This window comes from Megascapheus bottae, chromosome 1 (assembly GCF_031878675.1).
Source record: "Megascapheus bottae isolate mThoBot1 chromosome 1, mThoBot2.hap1, whole genome shotgun sequence".
Classification (NCBI taxonomy): domain Eukaryota; kingdom Metazoa; phylum Chordata; class Mammalia; order Rodentia; family Geomyidae; genus Megascapheus; species Megascapheus bottae.
This window is the reverse complement of record NC_143509.1, coordinates 15118555-15134226: the sequence shown is the minus strand read 5'-3', so window position 1 is coordinate 15134226 and position 15672 is coordinate 15118555. Positions and strand designations below refer to the sequence as shown.

At 46.7% G+C, this 15672-nt stretch overlaps 1 pseudogene; it reads right to left on the bottom strand.

Moving 5' to 3' along the window:
- Positions 1 to 5821: 5821 nt before the first annotated feature.
- The window catches only part of LOC150068422 (G2/mitotic-specific cyclin-B1-like), a 37085-nt pseudogene continuing 27234 nt past the window's right edge, over positions 5822 to 15672 (bottom strand).

Genomic DNA, 15672 nt, shown 5'->3' with positions numbered 1-15672 from the left:
ATGTAACAAAAGAAACTTTGCTCCACATGGTGAGAGCTAGCTACATTAGGATAAAAAACCCAAGGTCATAACAAACAAGAGAACAGACAGCCGTGGGTAAAAGTGCTCTGACATATGTAGTTGAAATCTGATTTGATAATGGAAGAAAAGTAAAAGAAAAACAGACCAATCACTAAACAGAGGAGACTCCGATTTTCTACAGTTAAGGAACTGAAGAGTGACTGCAGGGATTTCTTCACACAAGAAGATCTGCCATTCTTGACCTTTCTCTCTGCCTCTGTGTGGCAGACAGGGTAGCTGTGCGGGCTGACTCAGGGATCTAGCTGGGGTTTTCACTGGGGATGGAGTCTGCCTCCTGCTGGTGAGGCTGCCCTCCTGTGCTTTGTTGGCACCCATGTGGGTGGGCTCCCTTCCCTGGATGAAGCCCAACAGCACCCGCCAGGAGCCTTCATGCAGGGCAGGAGCTCCTGGGGGTCTCCTTGGATCAGCAGTGGGAGTCCAGGGCTGAAGGACGGGGTTCAGCTGTGGGTGCTGCCCTGCTAGCTCAAGTCGCAGGTGGACTGCAGGATGCGGATAAAGTGTACATTCCGGAGCGATTCTGTCACCACAGCAGGGTGTTATTAGAGCTGGCGAGGCTCCGTTTAGATGGAGGGTCTGAGCCACAAACTTGGCCCCGGCTGGTGGCCTGAACAGCCAGGCACTGATTCTTTGTGGAAGGTTCTTGTGAATAATAATGATGTGTGTCACCCACCTTAATCTTTATGAATAGAACCCAGCACAGGATCTAACATGTAGTGAGCAACATCCATTTGTCAAGAAATAAATACAAATGTTGTTTTGTGCATTGAATGGGTCTGGTTAAATTTAGCTGCTGTTGAAAAGGCCAGGAATCACGGAGTTGAAATTCTTCCATGAAAACAGAGAATGACTTCACCATCCATTACCACAGCGGTTTCATTTGCTGCAAGAGGGTTATCAGTCACTGGTCCCCAGCTTGATTCTCAGGATTTCACAAGGAAGCTTCCCTATTATTCACAATCTGACATTAATATCTTAACTCCTCCATCATACTTTATTCATCAGAGCTCCATCTAGCTCACACAGCCGGAAGGAAAAAAGAGCTGTTAATGAAACATGATGTGTATTCATTTGTTTAAAAATACTTTACAAGATGATATGATGGGAAAGCTAGCAGAAATATGCGTGAACAACTTACACAGTAGTTTGACTAACCCTTTGAACAATGGGGAAAGGAAATTAGTGTTGATTTATTTATTTCCTCTAGCGGAGCTGAAGCTGCTGTGTTGATTCAAGTGAGATGTATCTTCACCACGCCACCCCCATTCTGTGTCCTTCACTTAACAGAACTCTTCAGACACCCCTTCACTGCTGCCATGCAGTGACAGGCAGTGTCTCATCCGCAAACGTCTATTTAGCCCATTGTGCACAGTGAGGTGACACATCTAAGACATGTATCATTGTTCATAGATGCAGAATTAATAGCTAATTGGTTCACACAATACTTAGGGATAGAGAATAGATCTTGTTATCAAATCCCAGAGCCAATGACCATTTCTATCAGAAATTCTTCCTTCAGATAATCCTAAGCTGTCTGGCCTGTCTATAGTCAGAGCCATGCTTTAGTCCCATTCTCCCCAACTCTCTGCCTCTTTGTGCAGAAGCTCAGTGAGCTATCATTACCTGAATTTGAGCTGTAAGCCTCTGATTTACTTTCTATAGGGTGCACTTGCTCCTTTTAGGCACACAAGTGCCACTTATCACACATATATAAAATATGTGCGAATGCTTCTGTGCCATTCAGAGAGCACATGGTTCTTCTCTTGTCCTTACTTTATGTGCAGTGCGACTGACCCAACTCTCAAGTCACTCTGAGGTGCCAGGTCTCTGCTGACATTCTTAGTCACAGGAACTCCATGAGGGCTCCCTCAGATGGCAACTCAGAATCATAGATGTAGCCCCTAAACAAAACCAAGCATCAGAGCAACCTGCAGAGTCTTGCAGAACCATGTCTTAGAATGGTCATTCTGTAGGGTTCCTGATACATGGATGCTGGCTCTGAGAACCAGGCTCCACAGAGCTGGAGCTGGAAGGCTTCACCATGTCCTTTAGAAATGTCACCAAGGTTCCTGCTGGCTAAGAAAAGTGACTCCCAGTGTCTTTCTGGAAACCAACACCAAAACAAGAGCTAAACATGAGATCTATGGCCAAACAGCATTTCAAATCTGACCCCATCACCAAGTTGTGAGGCTCAGTTACCCACACTGTAGGAAGCCCTGGAAGCTCCCACATCTCCTGTCCCTAAGGCAATGGCATCACCTTCAGAGGAGAGCCAGCAGAGCTAGCTCTGCCAGTCCCTTCCCACCCCAGGCAACACCTCACCTGGCCCTCCTCCGACTGCAGGGATGTGGGAGGAGGGGAGGGGGAAAAGGAAGAAGAAGGAGGAGAATGAGGAGGAGGAGGAGGAAGATGGGACTGCCATACAATCCCCAGGTTGACATGGCAGAGGTCTTTACCTCTGCCACAGGGCAGGCTTCAGACGCAGCCATTTCCATATTTTTCTTAAGGAAGGGTTTCAAATATCTTTTCAGTTGTGAGGGGGTTTGAACTCGGAGCTTCCCGTTCCTCTCCCCTCTGCTCGGGTTCGTTCTGAGGCGGGGTCTCATCTTTGGTCCAGGGCCAGCCTGGAGAGCAAGCCGTCCTCCCAAGGGCCCCAAGGGCCACCGTGAAGACCCAGGTTGCCCACCTGCCCTCCTACTTCCTGACCTTGGCGACATCCACAATCATTTTCATTTAAAAATGGAACACAGGAGCTGCCAGCACACAGAAGAATCCCATGCTGGAGTCAGCCCTGGGGAGAGGCAAGGCCTGTGTCAAAGCGGATGGACTTCAATGTGCAAGGAAATTACTGATAAAAGGTGGTCACCCCCAGCCCTCCCCGTCCCCTCACCTGTGACCCCAATCCTCCTCCCTCCCCTGTGCCCCAAGCCCTCCTCCCCTCACCTGTGACTCCCCAACTGTGCTCTGTGTCTCAAGAGCATCTTTGCACTAAATGCTAAGGGGCCTCATGAACCTCCCTTAGTCTCTCACGTTCGTCGAGGGGATCTGGCCCAGGCCCATTCTGGGAGGCAGGTAACACTTCCTGTGGCTCAGGCCCACGTTCTGAGCTGCAAGAACTCCAGTCAGAGTGGGCCACCACCTCACTTCAGGAACTGCTGGGCGTCTCACACAGGGTCCGGATGCCTTACCCCTTCACTCCAGCTATGCTCAGAAAGCCAGAGAGTCCAATTAACCAGCAAAAGACCAAACCAGAGGAAGCTCCTGTGGTGCAGTGCCAGTGAGGAAGGAGGAGGAATGGGAACATGAGGCCCAGGGACTGGGCCAGCCCTGGGTGGGTTCTGATGGCAACTCAGGCTGACCATGACAGAGAGAGGAGTAGCCAGGGTGAGGTGTGGAAGGACCGGGCTCGGTTGCATCCGAAAGTTTCTGGTGGCTTCACAACCTATATTAGAACGGCCAGTGCCATCCAAGTCCTGTACACGAGAGCAAATCGAATGCACACAGTCATATTAGCTCACCATCCCCTGTAAACACCTTGAAGCTCTGCAGACATGGCAGGGGAGAGGATATCGGTGTACACACACAGGACGGGAAAGGGGACATCGGTGTGCACACACAGGAAAGGGGAGGAGACATTGGTGTTCACACACAAGACAGGGGAGGAGACATGGGTGTGCACACACAGGAGAGGGTAGGGGAAAACGGTGTGCACACACAGGCAGGGGGAGGACCCCAGTGAGCAAACACAAGATGGGGAGGGGACATTAGTGTGCAAACACATGAGAGGCGAGGGGACAACAGTGTACACACACAGGCTAAGGGAGTGGACAACAATGTACCCACACAGGACACGGTAGGGGACAACGATGTGCACACACAGAACAGGGCAGGGGACATCAGTGTGCACATACAGGACACAGGAGGGGACATTGGTGTGCACACACAGGACAGGAGAAGGGACATCAGTGCTCAAACACAGGGGGCTGGGGAGGGGACATCGGTGTGCACACACATGACAGGCGAGGGGACAACGGTGTACACACCCAGGACAAGGGAGTGAACAATGATGTACCCACACAGGACATGGTAGGGGACAACAGTGTGCACACACAGAACAGAGGAGGGTCCCCAGGTGTGCACACACAGGACAAGGGAGCAGGCATTGGTGTGCACGCGCAGGACGTGGGAGGGGACATCCTTGTGCACACACAGGACTGGGGAGGGGACATCAGTGTGCACACACAGGACAGTGGAGGGTCCCCAGGTGTGCACACACAGTACAGAGGAGCAGGCATCGGTGTGCACATGCAGGACACGGGAGGGGACATCCTTGTGCACACACAGGACAGTGGAGGGACATCAGTGTGCACACCAAGGATGGGGGGGGACATCAGTGTGCACACACAGGGAGCAGGGGTGCAGACATTGGGCTGCACACACAGGACAGGGGTGGGGACATCGGTGTGCAAACACTTGACAGGCGAAGGGACAACGGGCCCACACACAGGACAAGGGAGTGGACAACGTTGTCCACACACAGAACGGGGGAGTGGATATTGGTGTGCACACACAGGACTCGGCATGGGTCATTGTTGTGCACACACAGGACAGGGGAGGGGACATCGGTGTATACACAGGGGGCAGGGGAGGAGACATGGGTGTGCACAGACAGGGAGCAGGTAATGGGACATTGGTATACACACACAGGGGCCAGGGAAGGCGACATCAGTGTGTACACACAGGGGGAGGGGAGGGGACATCCGTGAGCACACCCAGGACAGGGGAGGGGACATCAGTGCACACACACATACAGGCAGCCGGGGAGGGGACATCGATGTGCACACAGTATAGGGGAGGCGACATCGATGTGCACACACAGATGACAGAGGAGGGGCCTTCGCTGTGCACACGCAGACAGCGGAGGGGACATCAGTGTGCACACACAGGGGAGAGTGGAGGGACATTGGTGTGCACACAGAGGACAGGGGAGGGGACATTGTTGTACATACACAGGCAGCAGAGAAGGAGACATCAGTGTGCACACAGAGGACAGGGGAGGGGACATCGTTGTACATACACAGAGGATGGGACATCAGTGGGCAACACAGGACAGTGGAGGGGACATCAGTGTGCACACACCGGACGGGGGGGGACTTTTTGTGCACACACAGGTCAGGGAAGGGGACTTCAGTGTACACACAACAGGGGCCGGGGAGGGGACATCGATGTTCACACACAGGGGGCAGGGGAGGGGACATCGGTGTGCACACACAGGGAGCAGGGGAGTGGACATCGGTGTGCACACACAGGACAGGAGAGGGGACATCTGTGTGCACACACAGGACAGGGGAGGGGACATTGGTGTGCACACACAGCACAGGAGAGGGGACATCGGTTTGCATATACAGGACAGGGGAGGAGACATCGGTTTGCCCACACAGGGGGCAGGGGATGGACATCCGTGTGCACTCACAGGGGACAGGGGAGGAGACATCGGTTTGCACATACAGGGGGCAGGGGACAGATATCCATGTGTACTCACAGGGGGCAGGGGATGGACATCCATATGTACTCACAGGGGGCAGGGGACAGACATTCATGTGCACTCACAGGGGACAGGGGTGAGGACATCGGTGTGCACACACAGGGGACATGGTAGGAGACCCCCTGGTGTCATTCCCACGGAGCATTGCTGAACAAAGGAATATCTTAACTGATGTTATAACATTATGCTGTGAATCCACTAAAGATTAGAATCTGGTAGAATGCTGGTGTTAGCAGGCCTAGATGTAGCATACTTGTTTTTGATTGTCATGTGCTTTGTAAGCCCCTGATTCATCAGGACTATGTTCTTCGCCAGGTGCTGCATCACAAGAAGAGAGTCCTCAGGTATGACAGGTAATGCTGTAGAGTTGGTGTCCATTCACCATTATCTAGGATTTTCAGTGCTAAGCAAAAAGCTCCTGCTGCAATTTGAGAAGGAGGAAAGTGCACCGTTTCATAGTCCAACATAGTCATAGTATTTGGCCAATGTATGCTGTTCAACATCAACCTCTCCAATTTTCGATGCTCTACGAAGAAAGTGCAGGGGTAGAGGGCAGCCCAGACTAAAGTTCAAAGCTCTTAGAATCTTCATTTCCATCTGTCTGATTTGGTGCTTAGTGTAAGTATTGTTAGTCACAAAAGCAAAATCTCCCATTTCCGGTGGATACATTTCTTCATATTTGCTTGCAATAAACATGGCAGTGACACCAACCAGCTGCAGCATTTTCTTGGCACACAATTATTCTGCATGAATCTATCAATGGAAACAGTCATGTACATGGTCTCTTGTAGCAAGCAGAATTTCATTTGAACCTGAACTAGCCAGTCAATCAGGATGGCTCTCAGGTTTAGCCAAGGCTGTGATAAAGGTGTAACTTGAGTTGGAGTACTATAATAATAGATGCAAATAAAATTGGCACCATGTGCCGTTTGTTCATACTGTACTACATTGACTGGATTTTTAATGAACATTGAGGCCATTTTTACTTTTAATAGCCTAACTCATTTGAATATTGTTACTTTCTATTCTGGGGTAACCTTTAAGTCATGGTAAAAGGGTAATTTTTTAAATCTTTTTGTTTTTTATGCTGCTTTTGGGTTACCAAGGACTCCAACTAATGTATATAATTGTCACATGTTCATATACATGGCTGTTTTTAAGGTACCTGGATTTTTTTAATATGGTAAAGATACATAGATATGATGATCATTTTGGAGACCTTCTTACCTATTTCTGTTTTTCAGACAAAGCATGATACTTCATCCCTAGTTCTCTTGTGTTTCTTCAGGTGCTTGCTGCTCTGCTTCTGTTTTCACCACTTTGTTGAGCTATCAACTTATCTCTTTTTTTTGCCTTAATAAAAATCCAGTTTTCATTTTATATGTTTTTGTTTATTGGTTAGGAGACTAAAACAGAATGTTAATAACAAAAAGTTAATTTGCCCAACTTTTCTGAATCCTATCTGCTTAAAGGATATTGACAGATTAAGATGCATCTAGTTTGCCTATCCTCTCTAAACATCCATATATGTAAGTTGCTGTGGAGAGTTTAATGGGTCAATACGGTACACAGCAATTTTCTTTCCAACGTGTAGGCCTTTCTATATTTATGTATCATACTATGGATATACTGTACATAATGTACACAGCTACTGCCCTGTTGACATTCAGATTACATTTGTCCATTGCCCATATAATTCTGGTTAAAGATTATACCTTTTTTGTTTGTTCATTTCTTTGGTGGGTCAGGGGGCTTGAACTGGCCTGGGCAATGTTGCTAAGCTCTTCAGCTTAAGGCTACTGCCCTACCGCTGGGCCAAGCCCCACTTCCCATTTTCTAGAGATTAATTGGAGATAAGAGTATTGGGTCCTTTTGTGCCGGGCTGGCTTTGAACCTTGATCCTCAGATCTCAGCCTCCTGAGTAGCTAGGAATTACAGGTGTGAGCTATACCTGGCTTATGCCCAGCTTATACCACGTTTTGTTGAAGTGGTAGATTTCCTAAAGTGTATGTGGTCAGGCAGAGTCAGATGACTTTCTCAGAGTTGTCAGCAGTGTACACAAGTGTTTTTCTCTGCATCTTTGTTAAACCTAAAAGTATTCTGTCTTAAATCTTTGTGACTATAACTAGCAACAACTACTCATTAGTTGTTTTAATTTATATTTCCGAAGGAAGATGGCGCCGAGACAATAGGGACGCTGCCTAGCTCTCTCTCACAAAAAGAGAGAACCAGGGAGTCCCATGAGCCAATTATCCTAAGAAATCCATGACAACAAACTCAAAAAGCAACGGAGAACGATTGAAACCGGAAAAGAAATCCAGATAAAGCTCACATCCAACTTTCTCAAAGAATTCGGAATGCGAGGACCCCTTCCCCACCTCTCTCCACCGGATCCAAGCCATGAAAGCCGAGGAAAGCCACGAAAAGCGGCGGCAGAGGGGCCGGCCAGCCCAAACATTGCAGAAACCAGCACAGGACCGGGCCAGCAAGCCCTGGAAGCAGCAGAACCCAGACACGGAACCAGAACAGCAAGCAGCAGAACCCAGTTGCGGAGCACAGGTGGCAGAGGAGACCCAAAGGGAGTGAAAGACTCCCCACCACCGTGGAGCACCCGCAGACGGAACGCAGAGGCGTGAGTAATACAGCGGGTCCCCAAATCCAACGGGAAAGCAGAGCTGGTGCCAAGCAACAGAACTTAACTCAGACCCCTCCACCCCGCCCGAGAAAGACTGGCAGGAGCAGGGGGGCAAGGAATTTAGAATCCTGTCCCTCCCCTCAACAGCCCCCTCCCTCAGGCCACTGACTGGAGATTGACAGGCGGGCTACCCATAAGACCCAGCACCCTACCAAGGGAGGTGGGGCTGTCCCAACTCCCACCCGCCCAACGGGCTCAACCCCCAGCCCTCTGACTGGAGACTGACAGGCAGGCGGACCCTAAGACTCAGCACCCCACCAGGGGAGGCGGAGCTGTCCCAGCTCCCACCCAGCTCCTCTCCCAGGCCACTGGATCTGGAGAGTGGAGGGCGCGGGGACTCTGCCTTACAACAGCAGTTAGGGTGTGCAGGAAAATAGGAGCCAGCATCTGCCCCCCCTCAATTCTTGAGTGGGGCATCCTCCAGCTGGGAATCCTGAGCAACACAGTACTGAGGGGCCCCCCACAGACACAGACTCTCTGACAAAGCAGTGGAAACACAGCAGGGACCTGAAGGACCGACCAGCAGCCCAGCTCTCCCTCTGAGAATCAAAAAGGCGTGGCTCCGCCATTGGAGCCCACGTCCTCAGCAGGGTCCCACCCCTGGGAACAGAGCAGTCTCCTGCTGGTCCTGCTGAGAGCTCCTGAAACTCTCAATCCCCAGACACTTGGCTGGGGGCCGCCCCAGGAAGCAGCACAGGAAAAAGTCTGCCTAGCGCGCTCAGGCTGACGCTCATAGATCCATCCCACGGTCCACTGTGAGGCCACTGGTTGGGCTAAGAGCTAGTCGTGCAGCAACACATAAGTTTTATTCTAATACTTTCCAAACTTTGTACTCAAATACGCTATCTACTTACCAACTTAGGTCAGTTATCCTTATGCTATACATTTTCTTCATTACTACAATATTCTTACACTCCTGCGTTAATCCTCTTGTACCTCCCCTGACCTCTTTTATTCTATTTTTCTAACTCTGGTCCTCTGCTCATCTTTCAACCCTTATAATGCATGGATCAACACTTGATGGCTGTTGAGCAATACTGTATATCTAGGTGTTTAATTATTCTCTAGGCTCAGAGGTACTTAAAAACAATAGAGATTGGATTGAGAAGCGTATTGTTTTGGGTATAAATCGCTTTTCAGTGGTTGTATTAGACTGGTCTGTAAGTACACAAAAAGAAAGAGTGATAACACCAATCAAAAATTGTGAACATTTAGTGTCTGCCAGCTACAGAGGTCTAGTTAGTTATATCTGAAAAACTATAATCGTGTTTAGTATTAATCTTGCTCCCATTTTCAAATGGGCAGAACAAGAAACTCAAGAAAAATGTCAAATCAAGAAACAAAATCCCCCACCCCCTCACCCAATGTAAACAGCCAATGGAACAGTCACTGGCAAACCTAGAGGAGAGTCTTCCAAGTGCTATACAAATGCAATTGATAAACATCATTAATGAAAAATGTGAAAATATAAAGAAAGAGATAAGGGAGGAAGCCATAGCTGAACAAGAGGAAACCATAAACAAGGTGATAAGTGAAAAAGAAGAAGCCATAAAGGAGGCCATAATAAAGGTTTTTCAAAGAAAGATGGATGAATTCATAGAATCCACAAATAAAAAAGTGACCAAACTCCAGCAAATGTCCAAAGAAAATAAAGCTACTGAGCTAACCACTCAAATGGAAATCAAGGAGCTACAGAAATCCATACATGATCTAAAAGAAGAGATGCAAGGCATCAAAAATGAGCAATTAGCAGCAAGGGAGATGAAAAATAAAGTAGATAGCTTTGATAGCACGTTAGACAATGCAGAGCAGAGAATTTCCAGGGCTGAAGATAATTTAGTTATTATAGAGAAAGAACAAAAAACGAGTCAATCCAAATCTAGGAACTATGAGAGAGCGCTTCAGGAGGTCCAAGATACAGTTGGGAAGCCTAATTTAAGGTTAATTGGTATTGAGGAGGGTCTGGAGAAAGAGGTCAATGGTATTGGAAATATACTTCAGGGAATCATCTCAGAGAATTTCCCAAATATCCAGAAGGGCAGGCCCATCCAGATACAAGAAGCTTTTAGAACCCCAAACAGACCTGTCCAGAAAAGAACATCCCACTGCCACATTGTGATCCGAACTGGATCAATAGAAACCAAAGAAAGGATCCTAAAGGCAGCCAGGGAGAAAGGATCAATCACCTATAAAGGCAAACCAATCAGAATAACCCCAGATTTCTCAGCAGAGACCATGCAAGCAAGAAGTGACTGGAAGCAAATATGTCATGCCCTGAAGTCAAATAACTACCAACCAAGAATACTGTACCCAGCTAAGCTCTCATTCATAACTGAGGGAACAATAAAAACATTCCATTCCAGGGGAAAGCTGCAACAATATGTAGCAACAAAATCAACACTACAGAGAATCCTGAAAGATATTCTATACATAGAAAACCAAAATAAATGCAATATAGGGAAAGAAACACCATACCATCTAAGGACCACAAGAACTGTCAAGACACAGGCCCTAATAAAAGCTTTTAAAAATGGTAGGACCTAATAAATATCTCTCAATCCTAACTCTCAATATCAATGGACTTAACTCTCCAATTAAATGGCATAGGCTGTCTAGTTGGACCAAAAAGCAAGAGCCATCGTTCTGCTGTCTTCAAGAGACACATCTTACCCAAAAAAACAATCATCTTTTGAAAGTGAGAGGTTGGAATAAACTCTATCAAGCTAATGGCCCCCATAAACAGGCTGGAGTTGCCATCCTCATATCAGATAAAATAGACTTCAAACTAAAATTAGTAAGAAAAGACAAAGAAGGTTACTACATACTACTAAAGGGATCTTTCCTCCAGGAAGACATAACGATCCTAAATATTTACACACCCAATCCCGGAGCTCCAAACTTCATCAAGCAAACTTTGCTTACACTGAAACCATACATAGATCGAAACACAGTGATTGTCCGTGACTTTAACACACCACTCTCACCTATGGACAGATCAATAAGGCAAAAACTCAACAGAGAAACCTTAGAACTGAACAACTATATAGACCAACTAGATCTAACAGACATCTGCAGAATATTCCACCCAGCAACAACACAATATACGTTTTTCTCAGCAGCACATGGAACATTTTCCAAAATAGACCACATCTTAGGACATAAAACAAACTTGGACACATTCAGAAACACTGAAATTATTCCCTGCACGCTCTCAGACCACAAAGGCATCAAATTGGAACTGAACACACATCTCCACCAACGAAAACCTTGTAACTCATGGAGATTAAACAACACATTGTTGAACCACCAATGGGTCATTGAAGAGATCAGAACAGAAATCCAACAGTTTATGAAATTTAACACAAAACACCAACTCCTCTGGGACACAGCAAAGGCAGTACTCAGAGGAAAATTTATAGCGCTGAGTGCCTACAACAACAAGTTGGAAAAATCGCAAACCAACAAGTTAATGTCTCACCTTAAGATCCTGGAAAAAGAGCAACAAACCAACCCTAATCCCAGTAGAAGAAAGCAAATTATTAAAATCAAAGCAGAATTAAATGATTTGGAATCCAAAAAAACTATAGAAAGAATCAACAAAACAAGGAGTTGGTTCTTTGAAAGAATTAACAAAATTGACAAACCCTTAGCAAATCTTACCAAAAAAAGAAGAGAGCATATCGAAATAAACAAATCGCAGACGAAAATGGTAAAATCACGACAGAAATTACCAAGATCCAGAATATCATGAGGGAATACTTCTCAAACTTTTATGCTAACAAATTTGAGAATCTAGATGAAATGGATGAATTCCTAGCCAATATTAACATACCCACACTGAACCAAGAAGAACTAACCCAACTCAACAGGCCTATTTCAAGCTCTGAAATAGAAATGGCAATTAGAGAACTTCCACCTAAGAAAAGCCCGGGGCCAGATGGATTCACAGCTGAATTCTATAAGGTCTTCAAAGCAGAGCTCACACCAATACTCCTCAAGCTCTTCAATGAAATTGAAAATGAAGGTTCCTTACCAAACTCATTCTAAGAAGCCAGTAAAACCCTCATCCCCAAACCAGACAGAGATTCATCAAAGAGAACTAAAGACCTATTTCTTTGATGAACATCGATGCAAAACTTCTCAACAAAATACTGGCCAACCGTCTACAATAACTCATCAAAAAAAATATACACTATGATCAAACTGGATTCATCAAAGGGAGGCAAAGCTGGTTCAACATACAAAATCAATTAATATAATTCAACACATCAACAGGAGCAAGGACAAAAATCACATGATTGTCTCAATAGATGCGGAAAAGGCATTTGACAAGATCCAACACCCCTTTATGTTAAAAGCCTGGAGAAACTAGGAATGCATGGAACATTCCTCAATATAATAAAAGCTGTGTATGAGAAACCCACAGCTAGTATTACACTTAATGGTGAAAATCTAAAGCCAGAGGGGCAGGAAGATGGCGCCGAGACAATAGGGACGCAGCCTAGCTCTCTCTGACAAAAAGAGAGAACCAGGAGTCCCACGAGCCAACTACCTAAAGAAATCCACAACAACAAACTCAAAAAGCAACGGAGAAGGACTCAAACTGGAAAAGAAATCCAGATAAAGCTCACATCCAACTTTCTCAAAGAATTCGGAACGTGAAGACCCCTCCCCCACCTCTCGCCTTCGGATCCAACCCACGAAAGCCACAGAAAGCCACAAAAAGTGGTAGCTGGCTCCGGATCAAGCCGCGAAAAGCGGGGAAAGTGGGGGCGGGCACCGGCTCTAATCCACGAAAAGCGGCAGCAGTGGAGGGCGGGCACCAGGCTGGGAGCCCAATGGCGGCAGAAACCAGCACAGAACCGGGCCAGCGAACGGCGGAAGCAGCGGAACCCAGACGCGGAACCAGAACAGCAAGCAGCAGAACCCAGATGCAGAACACAGGCGGTGGCGGAGACCGGAGGGGAGTGAAAGACTCCCCACCACCGTGGAACACCCTCAGACAGATGCAGAGGCGTGAGTAATACAGTGCGTCCCCAAACACATCGGGAAAGCAGAGCGGGTGCCAAGCAATAGAACTTAACTCAGACCCCAACACCCCGCCCGAAAAAGACTGGCGGGAGCAGGGGGGCAAGGGATTTAGAATCCTGTCCCTCCCCTCAACAGCCACCTCCCTCAGGCCATTGACTGGAGATTGACAGGCGGGCTACCCATAAGACCCAGCGCCCCACCAAGGGAGGCGGGGCTGTCTCAACTCCCACCCGCCCAACGGGCTCAACCCCCAGCCCTCTGACTGGAGACTGACAAGCGGGCAGACCCTAAGACTCAGCACCCCACCAGGGGAGGCGGAGCTGTCCCAGCTCCCACCCGCCCACCAGGCTCCTCTCCCAGGCCACTGGATCTGGAGAGTGGAGGGCGTTGGGACCCTGCCTTACAACAGTGGGCAGGGGATGCGGGAAAATAGGAGCCAGCATCTGCCCCCCATCAATTCTTGAGCGGGGCATCCTCCAGCTGGGAATCCTGAGCAAGACACCACCGAGGGGCCCCTCACAGTCACAGACTCTGACAAAGCAGTGGAAACACAGCAGGGATCTGAAGGGCCAACCAGCAGCCAAGCTCCCCTTCTGAGAACCAAAAAGGCACGGCTCTGCCCTTGGAGCCCACGTCCCCAGCTGCAGAATATTCCTCCCAGCAACAACACATTGTTGAATCACCAATGGGTCATTGAAGAGATCAGAACAGAAATCCAACAGTTTATGAAATTTCACAGTAAGGAACACACAAAATACCAACTCCTTTGGGACACAGCAAAGGCAGTACTCAGAGGAAAATTTATAGCGCTGAGTGCCTACAACAACAAGTTGAAAAAATCGCAAACCAACAAGTTAATGTCTCACCTTAAGATCCTGGAAAAAGAGCAACAAACCAACCCTAATCCCAGTAGAAGAAAGCAAATTATTAAAATCAAAGCAGAATTAAATGATTTGGAATCCAAAAAAACTATAGAAAGAATCAACAAAACAAGGAGTTGGTTCTTTGAAAGAATTAACAAAATTGACAAACCCTTAGCAAATCTTACCAAAAAAAGAAGAGAGCATATCGAAATAAACAAAATCGCAGATGAAAATGTTAATATCACAACAGAAATTACCAAGATCCAGAATATCATGAGGGAATACTTCTCAAACCTTTATGCCAACAAATTTGAGAATCTAGATGAAATGGATGAATTCCTAGCCAATATTAGCATACCCACACTGAACCAAGAAGAACCAAGCCAACTCAACAGGCCTATTTCAAGCTCTGAAATAGAAATGGCAATTAGAGAACTTCCACCTAAGAAAAGCCCGGGGCCAGATGGATTCACAGCTGAATTCTATAAGGTCTTCAAAGCAGAGCTCACACCAATACTCCTCAAGCTCTTCAACGAAATTGAAAATGAAGGTTCCTTACCAAACTCATTCTATGAAGCCAGTATAACCCTCATCCCCAAACCAGACAGAGATTCATCAAAGAAAGAGAACTATAGACCTATATCTTTGATGAACATCGATGTAAAACTTCTCAACAAAATACTGGCCAACAGTCTACAACAACTCATCAAAAAAAATATACACTATGATCAAACTGGATTCATCATGGGGAGGCAAAGCTGGTTCAACATACGCAAATCAATTAATATAATTCAACACATCAACAGGAGCAAGGACAAAAATCACATGATTGTCTCAATAGACGTGGAAAAGGCATTTGACACCCCTTTATGTTAAAAGCTCTGGAGAAACTAGGATTCCATGGAACATTCCTCAATGTAATAAAGGCTGTGTATGAGAAACCTACTGCTAGTATTACACTTAATGGTGAAAATCTAAAGCCATTCCCTCTAAAATCAGAAACGAGACAAGGATGCCCACTCTCTCCACTCCTCTTTAACATAGTACTAGAATTCCTAGCCAGTGCAATAAGACAAGAAGCAAGCATAAAGGGGATCCAAGTAGGGAAAGAGGAAATAAAACTATCCCTCTTTGCAGATGACATGATTCTGTATTTAAAGAATCCTATAGACTCTACTCCCAAGCTCCTTGAGCTGATTCAAAACTTTGGAAGAGTAGCAGGCTATAAAATCAACCCTCAAAAATCAACTGGCTTTCCTTACGCCAACAGTGAGAGGAACGAGGCAATAATCAGGAAAGAAACTCCTTTCACAATAGCCTCAAAGAAAATAAAGCACCTAGGAATTAGCTTAACTAAGAATGTAAAGGACCTTTTTGATGAAAACTTTAAAACCCTAAAAAAGGAAATTAAAGCAGAACTAAGGAAATGGAAAAACCTCCCATGCTCCTGGATTGGAAGA